Genomic DNA, 25635 nt, shown 5'->3' with positions numbered 1-25635 from the left:
TCTGGAGTGTCATTAGTTTTAAGGAATCAGCCATAATCCTTCTCCCTTCATGGAAATGGCTGTTTCTTTCCTCACACTCAGGACCTGTCCAGATGGTTTGTCATACAAAATTAACAGTTGTCAGTTAAGTTTGGACTACAGCAAATTGAAACTGTGCTAAAGATGATAGCCTGCATCTGGATATGTCCCAGTCATATCATAATATTTTTTTATCCCATGTTGTGAATCAGCTAAACAATTGCTTGGCACAAGCACCTGTACACTCTAGTCAGACACACACAGCTGAATACAATACTGAAGCTCCATGCTTGCCTTGTCACTTGCATTGTTTGGGTCACTATAGCATTGTCAGAAGAACTTGCCTTGATCAGAGGGTGTCACAACTGCAACAATGTCTGAAGCTCTCTGTACAACTTGGCATTGTTGCTAATGCTAATGTTGCCTATAGCAGGGTTGCCTACTTTTGGTTGAGTGACATTTTAATGTCATGAACTTAATCACTGGCCTGCACAATGAATCATGGGCACGTATTTGGACTCAGTGACCCATCATGGTTTAAAAACGGTATGCAGCTGTTAACAGAGGTAGGTATTTAAGGATATGGCTTGACTACTACAATCGAATGCTAAACAGCCAACCAGGCAGCTCCCTTCCAATCTGTGACTGGCTGGCATTGTGGTTCATTAAACTACACTGTGGCAACTCAAGTGAGCATGCAGACAGACTCGGGCACATCGGAAGTGCTGAGTGAACAAAAATGCTGTGATCCAGCACGCTTGGCCAGTGCCTTTTCTGGAACAGGTAAGTCTCACTGTGTGCTTAGTAATAGTAGCACAATAACACCATAGTTTTGGCTTGACAAGCGTGAGAGCAGGAGATTGACAGAGAGTTGGCAATCCTGTGTACAAAACCAAAATCTGCTGCTGTCAATATTTGTATTTTAAATATAATTTTAAGTAAAAGATGCCTGATCCACTGGCCATGACCCACTCAGCACCACACAGCAGACAGAAAGTTAGAGACCAGCAAGGAAACATGGTGGAATTTCGCAAAGGTAGGTAGAGACCAAACATTGAGCAAAAAGAGAGTTATTATCCATCTGATTGAGTATGCTGCTTCATGTCTGTCGCATACATAATTCGGTTGGTCTATATTATGTCCTGACACCATCTCATTTTCCCATCTTTAAGTACGTGACATACTCATCTACTGGTAATATAAGTGGATTAAACCTCCTGGACACATGCATATGCCATACAGTCCAGGCTCCATGCTGGGGTGTAGGCAGCATGAAACCTACCATGACTCAGGGGCTGATATTTCCTTGTGTGGGCTCACTAAGTATGAGCAATCATGACTAACGTTAATGACCTTTCTGGTCCAGCCAACGCCATGTACCATACAGAATTATTGCTGCTGACATCATTTGTTTAGCAGCCACCCACCAACACCTGATGCAAGCCAGCAGCCTGTCGCTGTTGTCCTTTGAGCTATGTCGTCAAAAAAATGCCTTTTACCAGCTGCTCACATCTCGCACTGCGTCTCGTATGTGTGTGGTGATCCAGGGGAGAACTTGAATGAGTCACCTACCTTTCTCTCCCCTCTCATCCTACATGTCAGTGTTTTTTGTTGTTTTTTTTCCGCAGTCTATCGACGGCATGTGTGAGTGAAGGTGAGCTGGGTTTTCTGGAGTGACTCACTGCTGAAACTCTAATTCTGATTGCTACTGGCTCTCTAAGTGAGTAGAAAAACAGCCAACCAGGAAGCATTTGAGGCCATGAATCAAGGCTCAATTGAATTCACTGTAGTCCAAATTCACACCAGAAAAACTTGCATTTTCAACAAAATCTCTCACTTTCAAATTCGTTTAATAACTGAATTATGCCCTATCTCAACATTAATAATCTCTATAAATTCCACTCTAATAATCATCTAACACGCATATTTTTCCAAATTTTTCTTTCCAGCACAGCACAGACTATTTTTCTACCTTGGTGGAAATGTGCAGGAGAAATGTCTCGAGAATAATTTTTCAGTTATGTGGCATTGCTGTGGTTTCCTGCATTATTATATTGAGCTGATGGTAAGGACTTCCCATCCTCTGTTCTCACTATATTAAGTTAAGAACAATCTCACAGTAATACAGTAATGTTAAAACCTATTTCTGGTGGGGTTGCTGGAGCCATTCCAGCATCCAATCATGTTTTTGGACGGTGGGAGGAAAACCAGAGTAACCCATGCAAGCACAGGGAGAACATGCAAACTCTACACAGAGAGGCCTCAGGTCCGGGAATGGGATCCACAACCTTTTTCCTGTGAGGCATTAGTACTAAACACAATGCTGCCATACTGATGCCGTAGAGACTTGTCCAGGTTGTACCCCGCTTTCGCCTGGAGCATTGGCTGGGATTGGCTGTAGCACCACCCGCGACCCAAAAATGGATGAATTGTAAAAAATTAGTGAGTGAGTGAATAATGCAAAACACAATTAAGTGGCATAATATTGGTTTGGGGGTGGCATAGTGGTTAGCGCTATTGCTCCACAATAAGAAGATCACAGGTTTGGTTCCTGGCCTGGGGCCTTCCCGTGTGGAGTTTGCATGTTCTCCCTGTGTCTACATGTTTCCCACCATCCAAAGACATGTATGTTTGGTCTAACTGGTGACTCCAAATCGTCTGTAGGTCTGAGTGGTTGTTGGTTTCTGTCTCTGTATGTAGTCCCTGTGATGGACTGATGATCTGTCCAGGGTGTATTCTGCCCTCACCCAATGTGAGCTGGGATTGGCTCAAGCACTCCCCACTCCCCTGAAATGAATAAACAGTAGAAAATGAAGATGAATATTGCTTTGGGTCATGCCAGCTGGGCTTGGATTGGCGGTGCTGACTATGGGCCCCTGTCTGTGCCTTAGAGGTAAAGGCATCTTGCAGTGGAAAGGCTGTAAAAACATGCCAGAAAATTAGGAATGTGGTAAAGGTTGGGTAGATAAAGATAAAGGTTGGCTCTGTGTGAGCGTGAGTTTACATTTCAATGAACTTTTGGACATGTCCAGGTGGGAAAAAATGGAGGGAGCACACACTGGAATGGTAGTTCTCAGAGCTCAACAGTTTCATACCCTTTCAGTGTGTGAGCTTTTACATCACTGGTGTCCCTGAGATGACAAACTGTTCTGTTGGTTGCAGCTGAAAGAGCTGTGAGTTAAACTGGCTGGCGGGTGTGTATGTAGGTTGTAAATCAGTCACGATGATACTGAATATCAGCTAATAATAGATTAATGCAGGTACATCAGCACCAGTGTATTTCAGGCATAAAGTAAATTGCATTAGTTAACGCTCTACAAAATAAGGTTTAATTAAAATGAAGTGTCTCCATTAGCCCACACGGTCTGTCAGACACAGAGCACCATGTCCAGCTGAGTTTCTCATTTTTTGTGCTTATGTTGATACATTTTTATGCTGATATCAGCTGATATACAAGCATGTTAAACTCCCAAATATCAGAATTGTGGATATTTGGCCTCAGACTCCAGTATTTACCAACCTCTAGTTCATACATTAATGTAAAACCCCTGATCATTTTGGCAGTGGAAACAAGCTGTGAACACAACATCAACATACTAAACATGATATAAATAATTTGTTAGCATGTAGTTGCCTAATTGTGCGTACAGATATGCAGCAACATTCATTTGAATAATCATCAATTTGGCTCCTGACCCCTGGTTTAACATTTTCTCTTACAGGTTTCCACCCACTCCTGAAAAAAACGACTCTCAAGATACTATTGTTTTCCTGCTAGTAGCTGATTTTCTGCTGATTGGTGCGGTAGAGGCGAAGTACTGTACATGGTTATGAAGCAGCTGCCTGCTGCTGCCTCAAGGCAACACTGATGAGAGACCAAACCTAAAAGGTGAAGTGAGCTGAAAGATATTAAAACGCTCAGTACAGCTTTGGGATGGAGCAGTGAACAAGCAAAAAGAACACAAAATCAAATTATATTTGAATAATTGGGCCAGTAAAAAGGAGATATATGCATACAGTCATCACCCATAACATTATGACCAGCTGCAGAGAACATTGCTTATCTGGTTACCATGGCACCTGTCAGTGGGTGGTATGTATTAGTCAGCAGGTGAGCAATTAGTCCTGAAGTTGACAAGCTGAAGTAAGAAAAATCTTCAAGTGGTAGAAAGTAAGACAAGAATAAAATTGTGATGTGTAGCTTCAGACGGATCAGGGTATCCATTACTGTGCCCTGTCCACTACGTAGGGCACATGAGCCACAGAACTAGACCACAGAGCCATGGAGGCAGGTGATCTGTTGTTCTGATGCTTCACGTGAATATTCGGGTGTGTGTGTGTCTCTTAGCTGGGGAAGATGTAGCACCATGAAGCATTGTGATGCACAATGACCGATATAACAGAGAGCTGTGCATCTAACCCTATAGCCGTAAAATATCTGCAGTCCATAAGCAATTTTAGGCTTAGAGCAAATCAACAGTTTATAAAGCAAATTGTGTGATACCCAGTGTAAGTGTCTCCAAATGAAAATAACCTGTCTAAATGGCAACTGATGACGGAAACTAAACAGACAGGAATAATTTTGGCTAACATTTTTATTAGTTTGACATATTAATCTGTCGTCTGATGATGATGATAATGATGATGAGGCAATGAACCATATCCTGGAGTTGCCCATGTTTAGAATCCAGACTGGCACTAATCAGAAGGTACATTAGAAGGCTCAGAAATGTTTTGCGCGTATTCTGAAAGCAATGTCACCAGGTGCCAATGTTTACACTGACAATAAGTAGGGGGCTGCAGCCATATCAGTTTTTATCACATGACCATGGTAAAAATTGATGGGGGTGCAAACTGTACTTCAAGCAGGGAATCCATGAAGTGAATCTTTAACTGATCTTAAACCGTGGAGCAGAGATTAGTGTGGAATTACCTGTTGGAGAGAGTTTTGAGATTAATGACTGCATTGTCTTGGGTCACAGGAAGAGCAGAAGATGCTGTTGAAGGTTTTATTATAATGCAGAAAACCATTCAGTTCATAGCACTTTAGTTTCTTCAACACCAATCTTTCCAGAGATTTTTTTATGTGGTGACCTACAATATTCATTAACTAAACTGTCAGGTTCTCTCTGATTAATGTTTCAAATAGTCTGCTTTGGAAATGTGTTTTTCATTCAGTTCTATTGGAGACCTCATGATTAAAGCAGAACAGAAAACAATGCATTTAAACAATGTATATGTGAGGGGAGGCAGAATGGGGCATTTTCATTTCCAGAGTTTTATACATACTGTCTTATACTGTCTGTTTGTGTGTGTGGGTCCACTTCTTTATATTTTCATACATGGATCATACAAATATATTAAAGGTTTGGAAGTCGTCTTGTTATTGTTATTCCTGTACAAAATTAGCACAAAAGTTGCAACAAACAGTCACAATCCACAAGATAGAAATGAAATCAGCAGCAGCACAAGGTGGCTACACAAAAAAGAACATAGACAACATTATCTGGAGACTAGCATTTCATTTTTAGTCAGCTCAGCTCAGTCCACATACACATACACAGAGGCAAGAAACACCCTGAGACACTGACACTTGCAAACACTCTTAATCACTATCCAGCTTTAAATGCAGCTGAACTCTGTTGCGTCTTTGCCTTGTTGTCACATGGGGGCAATATTGCTTCCCTTTTTGCGATTGAAGCGACACTGAAACTGGCCATCAAAGATCATGGTTTCATCCTGGGTGCTGGGTTTGTGTGTGTTCATTGAAACTGAAGTACAGCTTGCTGACACATCTCAGTGACACTGTGACACTGGTTTGTCTCATCCTCCCAGCTGGTTATGGTTTCAGTGTCCTATCTCAGCTAATTCATCACCACAACCACAACTGATTCAAAAACTCCGCTCAAACTGATGTCAAATTGAAACGAGAGCCAGAAATTTTAGGGCGTGAATGACGAGAGAGAGCAGAAAGAACGGGGAAATTACTTTGATTTAGGTGTCATGGTCTTTATATGTGGGATTGTGACTCCCTGTGTTGTATAGTGCATGTGAAGAGGTTCTTATTCTGAATCTTGGAACTTTGGGTAAAAAAAATAAAAAGGTCAGTAATTATAATGTAATAATTTGTGAGTTATTTTAATAAGTTGGGATGTGGCAGCAGAATGAAGGAGGAGACGCCACAGCCAGGACTGAATGTCGTTAAACCTCACTGGTTCCTCTTCAGGTTTTGATGTTGCATGGCCAGTGGCAGACTGTGACCACAGGGAGGCAGACTGCACCACAAAGAGGACGAAGTTTCTCCAGAATGTTGATAAAGGTACATATGAGCGGGTTAAACAAAATCCCTGCTACTTCAAAAGAAACATTATTAATATTAAAAACTGGTTTCTCTAGGCTTGTATGAGTTTATTGTGAATAATGAAATTGGAAAAGCTGAAGATGCATGTTTTCTTTATCAACCCTCATCCTTCTGCACAGGCACATGTACCCCCCCTGTGAGTATGGGAAGGAATAAAATGTATCATAATTATACACCTGGCTCACCTGTAGCTTTAAAGTGCTGCTGCTGCTCTGTAGGGGCAGGAGCAACAACACTGAGGAGGCAAAAAGAAGAGAGGGAAGCAGTAAATCAAGATTTGTGTCAAATGCTGGCTGCCAGTAAACTGCATCGTGGCTCTTTTCTTCAATGATTCTTCCTGCTGTCAGGCCCAATTTACACAGACCCTGGTGCCCCGTCACCCCCCTTTCACTTCACTGAGAACAGACTGCCAGTGATTTGGCTCTGGGCAGGTATATTGCACTAACAGGTAGCCTGTGAGCTTCCACTGACCTGACACAGCAATTAAATCACTTTCACAGGGTTTGTTTGGTGTATCCGTGGGCCATGACTGTCATTTGAGCATTTAGCAAAAGGAGAGTGCGTGTTTTGTGAAGGGGAGGGGCATGGTTTGCTCTCTGGTGTTCTGGCTGCGAGTGGCTGAAAACAGTGGATTAAGCGGGGGTTCGTGGCCTTGCTGGCGGGATTTTTCTGAAAATATAGCCTTGCCCCAAAGCAGCATTTTCCCTTCAAATATATAAATAATGTTTGGCAGCACAAGTGCATTATTAACAGAGGAGGACACCACATTAAAATCCACTTTAGAGGAGCCGTCCCCTCTGTTCCACTAGGCTTAAGATCAAAGTCAAAGCTCTGGTTGAGCATTTTTGAATCAGGATTACATCAAAAATCAAACAGATTATAGCGATACAAAACTTAAATAACAACAGAATAATGACAGTAATCATTTGTTTATAGTTGAACAATCATGACCCAGAAATTGTGTTATGGGAATTAAATAGATAAGATCATTGGGAAAGACAGTGAGGTTTTCTTCCTGTAGCTGGTAAACAATGAGTATCAGTGTGGGTGATGATAAAGCAACACAAACTACATATAAATAAAGGGGAGGATTCAGACCTCTGGCTCTAGTGGAGCTTCTCCAAATGATCTACAATCTATATTTAATACTATAGCTGGAAAGATGATACACGTGAGGGCAGATAATCCACAGAGCCTATAGACATGTGTTCACATGGAAACAGCCAGAAAGCTGTTTGAATTTTCTTTGTGTCTTATGCATTGTGTTTTCTGCTCCCCTTCATTATTTCAAAGGGAACCATTCTGACTTCGATTTTTCCAACAGCTGTATATAAAATAGTTCAACTCTCAAATTCTGCTTTCACAGTCATACATTATAAAACACATTCCAATTATATACATAATAAACAGAACAATACATTTTTTTTTAGAGAATACTTTTGACTACATTTTGCTCCTTTCAAACTGAACATAAACTAAATTACACAGAAGTAAGAAAAAACTGTCTATCTTCTTGCTTCCCCTTTCAAACCAGTGGGTGTAAAAGGTCAAAGTTTATAAGTAATGTGCAGTCAGCTTTTTGAAGACAGGGAAATTTGAACTTAAAATTTTATTAATTCAGAAACAAGTTTGCAAAGGTATTTGTCAATTAGACAGAATTTTACATTTTGTTTGGTAATGACGTTTTTTAACTATCAACACATATTTCTGCCATTTAGTTGTTATCTTCTTTGCAGTATAAATCTTTTTAATCTAATAAAAACCTGTATTCAAATATCCAACTCTGTTGAAACAAAGCCACAGACAGTTCCACTTAATTTTCATCCTTTCAAACACATATTTAATGGTACCTGCTGCTTCGATGTAAAGGAAAGTCAGTGAAAATGTCTTTGCTTGTTGATCATGGAATCAATGTCCAACCTGTCTGAAGCTAAAAATTGTGCAGAAAATCCTTTCAGGATCCCGAATGGAGTCTGGCCTGGACCACTGGGATTCCTTTGTAATCTCAGCCCTGCACACACCATCAACATTTGTTCTCGTTCACTCTTCCTTTTTCCAATTACATATCTCCAGCCTGCCCATCCTTTGCAGGGATAATGAGTCAAACAAAACACAGACTCGTCACTCTTTCTGTTCTGTCAAAGATGTTAGATATGTTGCAACAGATTTCTGAAGAAGAGGGAAGATACATGTGGACAGAAATAAAAAGGAAGAGGGGGGTTATTGTTGAATGAAAGAGTCTTCATGGAAGTGTAAATTTCCAAAAAGGAGATTTAAAAAAAAAAGTTGCTCTGATACAGTCTAATTATTGTAGTTGTTTTGTACGACTCAAGTATCATGGGTAGGTGGAGCCAAAAATCAAAGTCACATTCACTTAATGCAATTAGACTATTTATATCAACTTGAATCTTAAAAAGCATTCCTGCTCTATCAACTGTTTAGACTTCCTCCTTTTAATGAGCTGACAGAAAGGTGAAGTGGGTTTAAGGTTTTTGTGAGTTCAGCATGTGCCAAGCTCAGGTTACAACACAGAACATCATGATTCACACCTAACACCCGGGGACATAGCTCAGCGGTACAGGGCGTGCTTTCCATGCTGAGGCCTCGGGTTCAAAACCCCAACCACAAGGCAAACCAGTGGACAAACCAGCTTGTGCCAGTCCCAAGCCCAAATAAATGTGGAGGATAGTGACAGGAAAGGTGTCCTTTATAAAAACTGCAAGTCACAGAGCTGACTTTCTGTGGCGATCCCAAATGGGGAAAGAAGCTGATAAAAAAAAATTCACACTAATGGCTTTTGATGCAATAATAAAATGGCATGTTTAAAGTTTTACTTAATAATCAGTGTTATTAAATTTCCTGGACAACAACATTAGTATCCACAGTCGCATGCATTTGTCCATCAAAATAAAGCTATTTTAGCATCGAAAGACAGTTGTTGTGCTGGAGACATGGAGACACCGTGTGTGATCACCGTGATTAGAAAACTAAAGATAAATAGAAGGAAAGTCACTATAGAAGACCTACAGTGCAGTAGGTATATTCAGCACAAACACAACTGGATTAATTGCAAGCTAACCTTAAAACCAAGTAACAACATAAAGAACACAGAGATAAAATCAACTTGAAACAGCAGTTGAATCAACAGCTTCAGTATGTGGCTGAAGCAGCTTAACTGATGATAAACTTCTGTCACTAAAAAAAGTGAATCTGTAGAGACTGACCTGCCACATGAAATCAGCTCAGTCAGCCTTGCTGTGCATTACATATAGTTATATAAACCTGACTTTAACTGTGACCACAGGCCCAACAGACCAGGAGCAGAAACTTCAGCAGCCTTTAAGGTGAACTGACCTTTAAGGTTGACTGGCTAATCTTACAGGGAGTTCAAAATAGTATTATTTCAGTACTCAATATGTCTGAAAATGAAAATGAGTTTGAGATAACGCCAATGGTAGCCTGTGCTGTAGCATATTTCTTGGGAGCTATGTGCCTATGGATACAGAAAACCCTGAAAGATCGCTGTCAGAATCCGATTTGATCATAAAAAATGAACAGAAGTTTTAACAAGACATCATTCTGAATGGTTTTTTGCCCATCGGCACCATCTTTCTGTATGTGTGTCTGTCTGTCTGTCTGTTTCTACAAAGACCTTAGTTATTCAGAACATATAAAAATCCTGTGGCATCATTCTTGGTTTGTGTGCTGCTGTTTTAACATCTCCAGTTTTAGAGTTGAAGGTGAAGCTGAGGAGAAGTGAGTCCTGGAGCTGACCTGCTCTGTACTCTGTCCTAATTGGGTGCTACGGTCTGTCAATCACACAGTTGTCACATATGCAAATATAAAGATGTTTTATGTTCTATGTTTCTCTAAATGGGAGCATGATTTAAAATATGTTCATGTTGTACTGAAGAGTTAAAGCTGGAGACCTCTAACCATAAACTCATTAATGAGAATCAGAGTTGTTTTCCCACAAAGTCACTGTAATCTAACTTCTTCCTACAGCCAGTGGAGTCGCCCCCTTGTGGTATTTGGATAGAATCCAGCTTTAAGGCTCTTGGGTATTAGTTCTATTTCATCCCTGCTGACCGCCAGAGGCGGTGCTTTAAGCACTGAATATTCCCCTTCACGCATGCATAGTTCGAGTATGTATACCAACAATATCAGCTGTGACCTCTGATTGACCCGGAGGAGACCATATCTTCCGGTGTCACCTGAGGATCGTTTTCTTTTTTTCTTCTTGCGTGCAGGTTGCTTTTGAAAGCACTGAGCCACATTCAGCCCGCTTCACTACAGCTACCTTATTCTGTCACTAGTAGTTCCACGACTGTTGTCTGTCAGAGCAGCGACCATTCGCCCTCCAGGAGCTGCGACGGCGATATTTCTCTTTTCAATTAGTTGTATTGAGCTCACGTGGACACCGTGACACTCATCGTGTCATCACCTCCCTCTCGGGACAAGGTGAGTATATTCTTATTTCTTTGCAGTTACTTTGTTCTGCTTATTAACTTCCTGTCGGTGAGGATGCCTTTCACACATCCTTCTCCCGGCATATAATTTAGTTGCTCAAGCATCTTTCGCTCGCTTACCTAGTTGGTGGGTTGCGTGAGTGCGTCCCAGTGGCCAACATGGTTTCTCTGTTAGCGGTAGCTTATAGCTTCACCCACGGATGAGTGTGGTTTGTTAACCTCTGTTGGTACAGGCTGCGTGCGCGCCGCCTCCACCCCCTTTTTGTTAATTGTAGCATCAGCTCTCCAATTAGTTAAGTTAATCTGTTAATTAAACTTGAGAACCCTGATTGGGTAAGGGCCACAGTGTAGTAGCTACCTTTGTTTTGTAACAGCTTGTGCTACTGATTAATATTTGTGTTTGGGCTTCTGCTGGTATAGGAAGTGTATGCGCTTCCTCCCTTCAGCATACAGTTCCCACACTTGGCCTGCCCATAGCGTTCGCGCTCAGGTTGTCCAAGTGGTCCCTGATCTTTACTGAGCCCATTGCCTGGTACAGGTGGTGCACACGCCCCCTTCCCCAGTAAAAGGCCCCTAGGACAGCAAGGCAGGAGCATCTAAGCAGTCTTGGAGCCACCACAATGGATGACTCCCATTTTCCCTGCACATTTTGTGAGGCCCCTCTACAACCAGAGGACAGCCACGACCTCTGCCCCACATGCCTTGGCCCTGAGCACCTGCGGGATGCACTTTCCGACAATCCCTGCATGAGCTGCATCTACTTACCTCGAGCGGCAAGGGCTGCAAGACTGGCAGAGGTGGAACATCCAGAAGATGGGTGTGACCTTCCCCCATCGGGCCAGCCACCTCCGGACTCTCTGAGACGCTCCAAGCGTCGAGCAGGCACGGCAGCAGCCACACCCTCCAGGAAGAAGGCGAAGTCGGATCATAGCAGGCTTTCGTCTAAGGCAGAGCAGCTGTCTGCTGAGCTGACCCAGATGAGGTCCATGCTCGCGGCTCGCCAACCAGATGCTACCTTGGAAGTCGAGGTAGCACTCCCTCCACCAATGCTGGTGCTGATACCTGAGGAGGTCATATCCTTCCACATGCTGACCATAGCAAAGGTCCTGCGAACTGTAGCACACGGAGAATGGTGCACATCCATCGACCTCAAGGACGTTTACTTCCATGTGTTCAGGAGGTGTGTGGCCACAGCCCTTGCGCCTCTCCAGTCTCAGGGCATGAAAGTCCTTCCATACTTGGACGACTGGCTTGTCTGTGTGCTGTCTCGGGCCCAGGCGTCACAAGACACAGCGCGTGTCCTATCCCACATGGCCCGCCTCGGACTCAGCGTGAACTTGGAGAACAGTTGCCTGTTGCCGTTACAGACCAGATCTTTCATTGGGGTGACACTGAATAGTGTTACAATGACAGCCAGACCGTCCCCCTTCTGGGTCGATGACATCCTGCACTTTCTTACCCTATTCCAGGAGGGCCGCCAGCTGACCTATGTTACATTTCTTCACCTCTTGGGCAAACTAACGTCCATTTCAGTTGTGGTTCCCCTGGGCTTGTTGTCACTGCGCCCCCTGCAGAGATGGCTGAACAGTTTTTACCTGGACGCCAAACGGCACAGGTGCAGAAAGCTCAGTGTCACAGCTCTGTTCTCCTGGTTCCCCTCTGCCCTCTGTATTGTACCATGCGAGACTCTCCAGCGTTCATTCTTTGCCTGACTTCCTGGTACCGATCCTGCCTGTCCCCAACCTGCTCTTCTCATCTGCCTCCCATTGTACCGACCTGCCTTCTGTCTCTGACCACGGGTTCAGCCTCAGCGTCTCCAGCGTCTGCCTGCTCTCCTGGTTTCGACTCTTCTGCCTGGTCTCGACTCCTCTGCAATTCCTTCCACACCTAAGGGGCAAGCATGTCCTTGTACGGCCGGACAACACATCAGCTGTGTATCATATAAATCATCAGGGCGGGACCAAGTCTCCGCAGCAGCTGGAAGTGACGAAGGATCTCCTCACATGGGCAGGTTCCCGCCTGATCAGCCTTCGGGCAATGTATCTACCGGGAGAGCAGAACTGTCTGGCAGACTTTCTCTCCTGCCAGAAACCTCCAGCTGGAGAGTGGCACCTCCACCCAGAGGTAGTGCACACTATCTTGAACCTTTTCGGCAAAGCAGACCTCTTCGCTTCAGAAGTGTCAACCCACTTCCCTCTGTGGTTCTCCTTGGCCGAGACGATGAGCCCTCTAGGCCAGGACATGTTGGCTCACCCTTAGCCAGATGGCCTTCCCTTTTTCAGAATTTTTCCAATTTCCTCTGTTTCGACTGGTACTCCACAGGGTCCTTCAAGACGGTCAGAGGATCCTGCTTGTGGCCCACTTCTGGCCAGGGAGGAGCTGGTTCCCTCTGCTGCACGGACTCTGTCACGATCCGCCGAGGAGCTTTCCCGATAGGAGAGATCTCCTCTATCAACTGGCGGGGCGAATCTGGCACCCCAATCCACAACATCTCCAACTGTGTGTCTGGCGGCTGGAGGGCCCGGGCCACTGTTGAACGTCTGTGCGGACCCTGTCAGACACACCTATATATAGGAGCACCGTCCACTAATCTCCAGTATGAGAACAGATGGAGACTGTTTTCCAGCTGGTGCACGAGTCATGATGAGAACCCTGTGTGCTGCTCACCTCAACCACCCTATTCAGCTTGCGCAGTACAACCCTCCTCCAGGAGATGGAGGGGACAAACCTGAACTATTGTGCCCAGTGCAGGCCCTGAGGGCCTACATTGCAGCCACTGCATGCATTAGAAGATCTGACCAGCTCTTTCTCAGTTATGGTGGCCCTAACAGGGGTTGCACTGTCTCGAAACAGCGCCTGTCCCACTGGATTGTCGACGTCATCGCCCATGTATATCGGGCAAGTAACCGTCCCCTGCCATCTGGTGTGCAGTGCCACTCTACAGCCACTCTTGCCACATCATGGGCTGCCCTGAGGACATTTGTGCCACAGCTTCATGGGCGACTCTTTCTCCAGATTCTACAGGGTGAATGTGGCCACTGACCATCCACTGGCTGTGGTCCTGCGGCCAGAGTCCTCTACCTCTGCACACTGAAGATTTATACTCCGGATTCTTTGTGGCTTTGTTGGTAGGAGTCATTCAGTGCTTAAAGCACCGCCTCTGACAGTCAGTAGGGATGAAGTAGAATGAAAGCTACGAATGTAACTACGGTTCTATGAATCCCGAATGCCAGAGCCAGAGCTCTCTGTCACACAGAATCCTTGTGTGCTCGCGAGAAGATTCTGAAGGAACCGATCCTCGGGTGACACCGGAAGATATGGTCTCCTCCAGGTAACCCAGAGGTCACAGGTGATATTGTTGGTATACATACTCGATCTGGGGAATATTCAGTGCTTAAAGCACCGCCTCTGGCGGTCATTCAGGATTCATAGAACCGTAGTTACATTCATAACTTTCGTTTTACTCGAGAGACCGACTATACGTCCACTTTTATATACAGTCTCTGACCTGGACATAAAATTAACACTTAAAAATTTCCCTTTAACAGTAGTAAGAATTATTATTATTATTTTTTTTTTTTTTTATCAATGTAAGGCAAATGTGACATTTCCCATTCATATATGGCTCCTGAGCACAGCACACAGAAATTAAATATGGATAAGATGGTGTGTAGAATATATGAAAATGGGTTGAGCAGGCGCAATTTAAAAAAGTTGTGTCATGGAATCCATTTTCGCCAGAAGCCTCAGTGCAGCAGAAGATCAGCTGGTTCTCACTCCAAGAGCACTTGCAGGTGACAGGCAAGTGACTTTCCTGTACAATATTTGCTCCCTGGCTCACGCAAAGCAACATGCTGTTGAAATGGTTTAGTCTTGTGATTCTAAGTAGTGTCATTAAATAAGAATTTTCATCACGGTTCATCTCTAGGAGAGACACAAAGTCTCTGAAGGCCTGAGGAATTAATGGAATCTGAACACAGGCACAGAACTAGAGAGAGAGAGTGAGAGAGTGTTTCTGCTTTGGACATGAAATATCTTAAATATGTTTGTGGCTTTAAATTAGGCTGGAGTTCAGTTGGGCTGTGATTTTATTTATTTATTTATGCCATATTATTTCTTTCGCCAGCGAACAATGCATGTATATGCATATGAGATGCTGTCAGATTAATGACTTCCCTTCTTCATTATGGTAAACATCCATATGGTTATCTTAGAAAAGAAATCAGCTCCTCTTTTTCCTCATGTGAAGTTCAGACTCATCATTCTGGCATCTGAAGTGAGACAACTAGCCAAGAAAGCAGTCAGAGGAAAAGAGATTAAATGCACTAACACCGGTTTTATTACAGCTCCAATGTTTCCAGTCATGGGAGACATATTGAGATATTTCACCAATATCATTGTTTTAATATTGGTTCTGAAGTCAAGCTCTTTTTCAGTTTATGAGGTTCAGCCAGCACTGTCATGGTTTTTCATTCTCATGAAACTATTGTTGCTTTCATTTTTCAAGCTGCACTTTGTAGTGTTGTCACAATGTATTATATATTAAACAAGTCCTACAAAATTCACTAAACTACTATAAAACATGTTCTTAGTTATTTTGCACCACTGGTTACGTCCTAACGTTGCTGTCTAAAGGTGCACTGCATTTTACATTACTCATAAATATAATAAATATGAATGCAGCACGAGGCAGTAATGGTTAGCACTGTCGCTCTACAATAAGAAGCTTGTGGGTATGGTTCCTGGCCTGGGTCCTTTCTGTGTGGAGTTTGCATGTTTTCCAGGTACTCCAGTTTCCTCCCAACATCCAAAGATATGCATGTTTAGGTTAACTGGTGACTCTAAATTGTCTGTGAATGTGAGCACGAGTGGTTGTTTGTCTCTGTGTGATGGACTGACGACCTGTCCAGGATGCGCCCTGCCCCTCCCCTGGAACATTGACTCCAGCAGCCCCATGACCTGGAAACAGAAAAGTGGTAGAAGATGAATGCAGCCTCAGTTTTCTCAAGCGTTCCTTCATCTCTGAGTTACAGAGTCATAACTCTTTAGTTGGTCTCTTAGATAAACAAATCAGCTCATTATATTTGATTAATCAATGAAGCAGCTTGATGAAACTGCTGGTAGAATCAAGTGAAGAGGGCTTTCCTGATGAACTCAAGAGCAGTAGCAAAAGCCAGGTGCAACCAGTCTCATTCCGTGTTAATTAGCCTTCCCTCAGTGAGCATCTCACCCTATCAGGAGTAACCATGGGGAGGGTTTGGGGACCGAACTCTACCAGTTGGGCACACTGAAGTGATACTGAGCCCAGCATGTTGCAGCAGAGCATCTGCAAAGATGGCACCTGGCCAGTCCATTTTCTGCTTTTTTGTTCCTGTTTGAAGCTGACTCATCTTGCTGCACAGATGTTGGCACATTAGGGACGCATAAGTGAGGTCAATAAGCAGAAGTATGGGGCTAATTCAGTCCTGATTCTCCACATCAGAGGTGCCAAGGGAGCACCCGTCGCTGGGACGTGGTCTCTCTGACGCAACCAACCAGCCAGTTTTCTGGCCCTGGCATCCTGTGGAACATGCATGCCAGGCATGCTGAAATTTGTGACATCTGTGGGCAGAGTAGACACATTTAGTCAGTCTTGGCAACTGGAAAGGAGGGACAGGTGGAGCCCAGCTCATCCGATTGAGTCTTGCATGCATGAGGGGCTGAGAGAGCCAAAGCCTCATATTATCATCATAATGCAGAAATCTAGCACATGACCCCTGAAAAGAGTAAACACACTGGAAAGACACTTACCAATGAGGCCGCGAGGCATTACACAGTTTATTGTCAACACCAGTTTTCCAGTGGCTTGACGTTTCAATAAACCATTTCAGAACTATATATTTATGAATAATTTATTAATGAAGTTAATATGAGCTGCAAAATATGACCTTAACCCTGGGGTAACTTCATGTACCTTAGTGTAACCATAACCCACATGGATAAGCAAAATAACTACACATGGAAAGAAATTCAGGTGCCAGGTTCAGTCACAATAAGCTAAAAACATAAAGGAGAGAAAAATATGCACCATTATTGTCACCAGAGCATTTAACTGCCTGTGTTACACTGGGACAGGTCACATGCACAGATAACATGGGAGATGTATTTGTATTCAACTGTTCAAATCAAATCAGATTTGATTCAGCACATATGATGAACTCTGACCTTGGCTGGTCCATCAGAACATTTCATTAAACCATTTCTATTTCCACTGAACTGAATCTCAGAGGTGTCAGTATATTATGAGAAGCGTTGAAACAATTAATCTTTTAAAGTCTCGCTTTCACTATCTTTAACTCACCTTTCAACTACTACAGTTGCTTTTAGAATCTCTTTACTTTTCATTAAAAAAAACAAGCCACACAAAAAGTACATTTTGTACACCATATTAAAAGCAATAAATAAGTAACTTCAATGAAGATAAAAGGAAATATAAGTATCCTATCTTGCCTACTGAAGTGGCCATGGCAGTGTTCTTTGTTAATTTAAGTATTTTAAAGGATTTTAAAGAGCCAGTTCATTATGATCACCATTCATCCTGATAAAATTAGAGCACTGTGAAACCAACCACTGGGTTTTAGAAATTGCTACTAATGCTGCTCACCTGTTGCCTTGTTGCTGGGAGCTTAGGTCAATCCCAGCTGACATTAAGGTGCTCTTAAGCCTGCACAGGTCACCAGTCTATCACAGGTATGCATCTTTGCTACCTCAAAAAGCACATCTTTTTTCTGAAATTCACTCTGTCACCTGAATAAACTCAAGCTTTTTGTGTTTTCATAAAATTGTGACATAGGGTTTATCATGTCAAACTACTGGTTAAAGCTAGCTTTTCAGAGCTAGCTAAAATTAGAAGTCAGCTTGTGAGAAACGTTTTTTACAGTATTTATACATTCATCATCAACTGCTTTATCCGTTTCTGGGTTGCAGAGTATTTATACAGACAGACATTTTACACTGGCTCTCATAGGCCTTGGCCTTTGTCAGCTGACACTTATAGGACTGATACAGAAGATGGAAATGCAAGAATAAACCTGGGGGGTGTTCACGTGTTAGAATGACAAAATACACCATGAGAGGAATAGTAGGAGAGAGAGGGAGAAAGAAAGGGGAGATACATGAGAACAGCATGATGCTAACAGATTGGACAAGATGCACAGATGACAGATGTGCAGAATTCCCCTAGACTGAATGACTTAAATTATGAGCAGATTAGTAGGGTTTGTCAGTGCAGGGTTTGGTGGGTTAGTGTGTATGTGTGTGTGTGTGTGTGTGTGTGTGTGTGTGTGTGTGAGAGAGAGAGAGAGAAAGAGAGACGGAGGAAGAGAGCGAGTCTGCCTGACAGGCTGGTTTGCAGGATGACTGACATTTTATCTATGACAACAAATTTAGATCATATATAAAAGAGTGTTGTTTTGTCACCTCTTCAAACTGAAGCTGCTGAACTGCAGCCATGTTACTCCTCAGGTAAGAAAAAACCCTGCTGGCATCCATCCTGATTTGTCTTCAGTTTGCTTGAATAATTGTTTCACAATCCTCACTCCAACAATCAATTTCCTTTCACCTTCACTGCAGCACATTAATTGTTTGTTGCAAACTCTTGGGCATCATTTAATTTCCATTCGCTTTAATCACACACATATTTCTCATTCCACCTGACCTAATTTACCACTATTCATTCATTTTTGATTGTGGTGTAACCATCTTCCTTCATCTCCTGAAAACCCTGGGTCAAGGAGCCCATGAAATGCAGCTTGTAAAGAGTCATCCAGCCTTCCCCTCTAGCTCTGAGTCCACGTGTGGCTCGCTCATGCTTGCTGTCAGCTCCCATTACCTAATTGGAATTGAGATGCATCTGGCCTGCGTTTTTGTCTGCACTGCACTCCAGGTGGAGACCCCACCACCACCACACACCAACGCACCCTTCTTTACTAAGACTTTTTTCTATGCCGTCCCACTGAAAGAGGCTTCCATTCGGCAATGTGTGGTCAAAGTGCTGTTTACATGACTAAAATAAAAACAAGAGATGGCACTGAGCAGATTACAGCTGACTGTGAGAAGACAGCTCCTGTGGTTCTATGCAGTTAATAAGAGCACTGTTTAATTCATGAGATCTGTTATGCTACAGTGGCTTCAACTTCACTGTTGGTGAAAAAAAGATTAGAGCAACTCCTGCGCTTCAAACTCTTCACCTGTCAGCATCCGTGACTGTGCATGTCCGGGCCTGAAACCAATGATGAATTTTCTGCAGCCATGCTGATATCCATGTCGTGCTGAGCATTATGAAGCTGGATTGTCAGGCATGAACACGCTTGGATCACATTGTTGACAGTCATTTATAATTTCAACATAGGCAGATTGAGTCCTTCTTCCATGTGGGGAAGTAGGAGCAGCCTGTCCCATGGCTCATTAATATCCATTAACCAAGCAGAAAAACTACTGGCAAATGACCCAAATTTCAAAGTGTCCGAAGACAGCTTTTCTAAGGAAACAAGAGCTCCCACACAAAAAGAAGAGTATTAATTGTAAGAGATAACGTTGTTCCTCTCTTCAACTTCCCAGTCCTTCATATTCAGTACAATGCTCTTATTATTCTGCATTCATTTATCACTAAAATGCAAATGATGGCATGTGAAAGAGATTCATTAATAGCCAGAAGGAAATAAAGTTTCAGTTTCAAGTGCTCATTACTTTAGCAATGCTGCAGGAGTTGTGATTAGAAGGGAGTTTGCCCTGCTCATTACACTCATTGGTTTTCCTAAACTTTCCCCATCTCTTCTGCCTGTCTGGTCTGACACAAGTAAAGGTCGTGTAAACCCTAACCCTAACCCTTTCCCAGCCCTGGAGTAAGGGTTTGAGCCATTTTTCTTAACATAAATGAGCCTAAACACTGTTACAAGAAAGAGTGATACAGCCTGCTTTAGGGAGATTTACTAATGTGCTGAAGGAGAAGGGAGGGATAGCAAAAATTTCACTTTCATTTTCACTGAGAACAAATGTATAGACCCTCTGTGAGGAGACTAAAAGAGCAACATAATTTATCCAACACAAAAGGTTTTCAGTCTGGACCATAGAGAAGCTGAATGTATCTCAGCTCACAGCAGCAGTTGCATGACTAATCTGAGATAATGCACATAAAAGCAGGCCTAACATACTGACATACATCACTAGTATGTCTATAGGCGTGGATGATTTCAAATTACCATTTTTAATAAGTTGGACGAACTGTTGAACAAATGAGTCATGTAGTTGCTCATGTTGTTACTTCATGGTAGTAATGGTAGCTTGAGACCCACAGCTGAGCCAAAACGTCATGCTCTGCCAGTCAAGTACAGAATTTGTCTGGAATTTGCAGCTACACTATGAATGAGCCAAGAGGTTACATGAATTTGTGAATTAGTTTGAATTAGACGCCAAGCAGCTAAGCAACTGTGACACACCCAACTCTCATGCTCTCTCCTGGTACGCCCTCAATCAGGCATAACTTTTATCCTTGCCCTGAACAAGGAAAGCTTATTTTACACACTAAGTCTTTCTTTGTACCAGGCTTCAAACATAGTTATTTCTGCTGGAAAGCTGGACAGTTTACCATGGGAGTCCATGGGGCAGCACGTCAGCCCAGCCAGAGTCTGGAGGTCTGTAGAGGAACTGCAGGTTTCAGCTCTTCTGGTGGATCACAAAAGTCTCTGCTTGGGTTAAACTTTTTGGGATGTATTGTAACTTTTTGTTGTTAGGGTGTAAACCGAGGAAACCTTCTCTTCTTATAGAAGAGCAAAATCTACAACATGTTTTTTCTCTGGCCTGAATAAATTGTTAGTTTGTAGGTATTTTGACATCAACCTCTCTCTCGCCTCTTCCCACTCACTGTAAGATCCACCTTCAGTGTTTAACATCTTCAGCTCAATTTATGAAGTTATTTTGGTACGTGTCCAGCTGTGGTTAGTGTCAGAGGAATGCATTTATCCAGAGGCAAGGTCTGCATTTACATTTTCTCCAGTTATCAATGCATCAAAGTCTGGTGACAGCAGTGGCTGTACATCATTACTTGAAGCCTGACAGGGTTACTGCGAGTCCTCTATCAGATTTACACACCCTTTCTCTGTTGAGTTTCTCTGTTTGGTGGCATCAGTTGCATTAAACACACATCTGCTGAGACCTTGTGTGGTTGTGTGTGTGTGTTTAGGGAACACTCAGCTTGTTCACAAAGTAAATTAAAGATCACAACCTGTTGTCTTCTACACGTGTCATGCTGAGTGTCCTGTACAGGTTACCATAGCAATATGGTGTGCTCACTGCTTGGTGAGTGTTGAACTAATATGCCGGGTCAAAGTGTAATTTGAGTATTTTTATTTTGACACCATATGTCTAGCCCTGCTTCTCTGCTGTTTCACATACTCATGGTGCAGCCTCATAAGGGAAAAACTAAACCTGATTAAAGACTTAACGTTTTAAACATTTGGTATTTCGCGAAATGTAAACTGTGCCTCCGTTTAACAAGCTCCTTGTTCTTCTTCTGTGGTAATGACTTGTCTTATGTGTGTGTTTGTGTGTTGAGTGGGGTAAATGTGTGTCGCACGGATGATCTCACGTAAGCTCACCGAGGGGGCTTCACCCGCTTCATCCTCCCTGACCACCTCCCACAGTGCCATCTGGCACCCTTTTTCTGATGACGGAGGCCTACTCTCTGTCTGCTTGCTTGTTTATTTGAGCGTGTGTATGAATGCATGACTCTGCCTGTGTGTTCACTGAGCCGAGCAGTAGGTCTCCAGTATCTTGCTTGTAAACACTGCTACCCTGTGATTTATTGACCTTACCTTTTATTTTGCTCTGGCAATGCAGGTTACACATTTTTCAGAACTCTATGTTTCTTCTTTTGTTGATTTGTCTTGACAGGTAAACAAATGTGGTATAAGCTTCCACCCATATGGAAGCAGCATTCCTATTTGTTTGCATGTAAACGAATCATACACACAGATGTGCATTATTGAATATTTCATAGGGCTATAAATAGGCACTGGTGATTATCTGGGACCATTCCATGATGATGAATTTGAAAAATTCCCCAACTATGTCTACCTTTCAATAAATATTTCAAGCACTACAAACCCCTGATACATCTTGGTTTGTGGCCATCACTTTCATCCAGAACGACAATAACCTTGACACAATACAGGCATGGTTTTTGTGTTAAGGCCTACCAGCTCACACGAGATCTAATTTTAGCCCTGACTTGCTCTTTTCCCCTGGAGGATCAAAGTTTTTGTCTTGGGGGTGATGGTAGAGAAAACACAGCTAAATACAATTGTTAATCTTCTGTATGTTAACAACATGACAGCCTCATTCTTGAAATTTCCTTGACTGATTTTCAAAGTGTTAGAAATGATTACTTGAGACACATTGTGCCCCCAACACCAGAGAAAAACTGTCCTATGCCTTTGATTTGAATTTTTTCTTTACTTCTATTTTATTTTCTTGGCTTTTGATTCTCCAGAGCTTGACGTTACAGGCGTGAGTGGGAATTATAAAAACTATTATTAACCCACAGCAACCCATAGCCCCCTCTATATGTCCGGGATTATTTTTCTGTTTTTTACTCAGGGGGAAGGGGACATGGGACAAGATAAGGCCATGGAGAATTTTGTGTGACAGAAGCTTTCAGTCTTCCTGTCTATCACTTTATAAGATGTGAGACATGAGGGATATAAATACACTGCCTAGATACCCATGTCTCCAGCCTTCACCAATCCTTTTTTACGTGGTCCCTCTGATTGCACACTGCTTCCCCCCATGGCCCCTCATTGAGGCTGGATGTCCATCTAAGTGCAGAGAGTGCTTCGCCCTCCATAGCTCAGATAATGACCTCAAAATAGCAAAAACCTCTATCATTCTCAAATTGGCCAATACTGCTGCAAAGCAATGAGCAAAAGCAAAAGCCACCAACAGGATGGATCCTGTGCTTTCATTGCATTAGTCTAATTTTTGTTGAGACAATTGAGAGAAATCAGTGAAAGCACTAGTCTGGTCTCTGCAGAGATTAATTTGATAATTAGAGAAATTATTTCTTTAAAGAGAGATTTGATCCTCCAGCAAAGAGTTGTGTAGCTCAAACGTGTAGTTTGATTTAGTGTAGTTCTGGTCAAAGAAATGCCTTGGTGGTGTAGACAGGCAGGCGAGCTGAGCCGTGCACATTGATGCAGTGACCCAGATCAAACACCTGGGGCCAAAGGGGAAAAGACTGCACACAAATAATACCACTTTTATCAGTGAACCCAAACCAAAACTGACCAAAATTTGATGTGAAATTTATTTTGGTAATTTTTTGTATTTTTGAAAGAAACCGACTCAACGCCACTCCCCAATCCAAGCTAATCATTGAGCTGAATTCAAAACCAGAGCACTACACTGGGGTGAAATGTAAAAATGCAAAGCCGATGGTAGGCATATGCACATCATGAGGTAAGCTTTATGACTGCAGTCAACTCATATAGCTACCGACAGCACATCAGAAATCAAAAGTAGACTGTTAAGTCTTTTCTCCAAGTGATATAGGGTAAAGGATAAATCCAGAAAATGAAATATGGCCATACAGACTTTCTCTGAGTCACCTGATCTCTGCCCATCTGGGCTGCACAGCACTCTCCAGCAAAATCATAACACCAACTGAGGGAGGAAGTTGTTTTAGGAAGATAGAATGAAATCTCCTTTGGATGTGTGTTTTGTGTTTGTTTGTTTTTTTTTAAAGAACATTAATAAATGTAAGAAAAGTGCTCATTGCTATCCTAACTAAATTTTCCCCATTATGTTGTGGTGCTAATGTGCATGTCTATGAACTACGGTCCAGTTCCTCAAGACATATGAAAACAAGCCAAAACATGTTTTATCTAAGTCTGACTTTGGTCTGAAACCCTCTTTACACTTGTAATATTTTCACCAATAAGAGAAGAAAGCATTAGAGACTTCTCATCTCGTCTCCCCTTTGATTTGATCAGATATCTGTAAACACATCACAGATGTTTTGGGCTTTAGAAGAGCTCTTGGCCTTGTGTGTACCAATACCTTGCATTGACTCCATACCTTTGTGTGCAGCATGCTTTTGATGGCATGCCATCCTGGACACCAGGACATGATGAATAAATAAAACCAAACTGGGTCACTGGAGCTCATTTTATCCATGAAGCTGGTTGTTTTCAATTGTCATGTTTCTCCCAGTGCTGCCATGAGAAGTTATACCCCTCAAGTGGCTCCCTTTGTCGCATTATGCTCAACAGCCTTTTAGTCAAATTACTTCAAAACATCATGACACGGCAAAAGGATGAAACAGAGACAAATTGCAATATATAAAATTATAAATTTTTCAATACATCTTGCAACACAATCTCCAACAAACCACCAGTGAAGCAGTAAATGAAACTGAGCTCTTGTAGACACACGTCTGAAAACTGACAACTTCCCTTCTCCCAGTACAAAGGTTTCACTTCTCATAAAAATACGTTTGCTGAGTGCAAAAGTATTTAAGTATTAATGTGTGGGGAAAAAAATTAAAGCATGCTTTCAGAGTCAGCAGTGAATAAAATATGGAAGCTGAATCAGGCTCATTGATTGGCACATTGGGTATAGGACTATGGCCTAGACGCCTCATACACTATACCTCTGGAGATTGTAGTGTGAAAGAGCATGTCATCCCAAGTTATATATGACTGAATCGTTCTGCTGTTGAGTCTTTATCAATCAGGGTTCTCTGACCTCTATGAGGGGCATGATCAGCAGAGCCTGCAGGCCAATGACAGATCACTGCAGTTGTCTGTTATTACTACATTAACTTCACACTAGAACTGATCAATAATAGGTAAAATTTAGATGCACGTATTACCCTTTAGGTTTGTGTGTCAGTTTTATTCAGCACCAGTTTCTCTCTCTCCCCCCTGCATGCGCCAAAATACCAATAACCATACTTCTACCAAATCCCTGCTTCTGAGCATCTGTATTTACTAACCATGTCTCCCAAAGTCTCTGTCTCTACCAGTCTCTCCCCCCCCCGTGCCACTCTCTCTCTCTCTCTCCTCAACTGGTCAAAGCAGATGGCTGCCCCCGAGCCTTCCTTTCCACATTCTCCAAGCTCTTGCTCTTGGGGGCATCTGTTGGGTCTCTGTAAAGAGTTTGGTCTAGACCTGCTAAAGTGCCTTGATGTAACTTTGTCATGATTTGGCGCTATATAAATTTATCTGATTTGATTTGATATTATGTTATTTGTTCCCGCTGATGTGTGTCAGCTTACCAAATGGTTCCGCTACACATCTGCGTCTTACCTGCATCGCCCGGTGTATATTGTAACTTCTCTGTCTGTGCAGTGACAGCCAGCTGGATTAAGATGAAACTTTAAACAGTTTCCAGATGATGTATCCCAGTGACTTTGGTTACTTTTCCTAGTTATAATAGTACTTTGGTTCAGAAAGTCAGGTCTTCTTAAAATGAATCATAGCAAAAAATCTTTGGTTTTCTATCAGCCTCAGGCGTTGTATTTAGTGTGAATAAGTAAATGTCATGCTGCCATGATACTGGTGTATTCACAGGGTTCCATTTCCAGAGCTGGGAGGCTGCTTTCCTGGCATTCAACTGCTTTTAAATAGAAATGTTGGAAACAAGATAGTACAAAAATTAGCTATTCTTTACTGATCAGACTATTAATACACACCAATGCCTGTTCCCAGTATTTGTAAAAATTATCATAACTCTGTAGGACACTATTCATGG

Source organism: Echeneis naucrates, chromosome 14, assembly GCF_900963305.1.
Source record: "Echeneis naucrates chromosome 14, fEcheNa1.1, whole genome shotgun sequence".
Lineage (NCBI taxonomy): Eukaryota > Metazoa > Chordata > Actinopteri > Carangiformes > Echeneidae > Echeneis > Echeneis naucrates.
Note: the sequence above shows the minus strand (reverse complement) of the source record.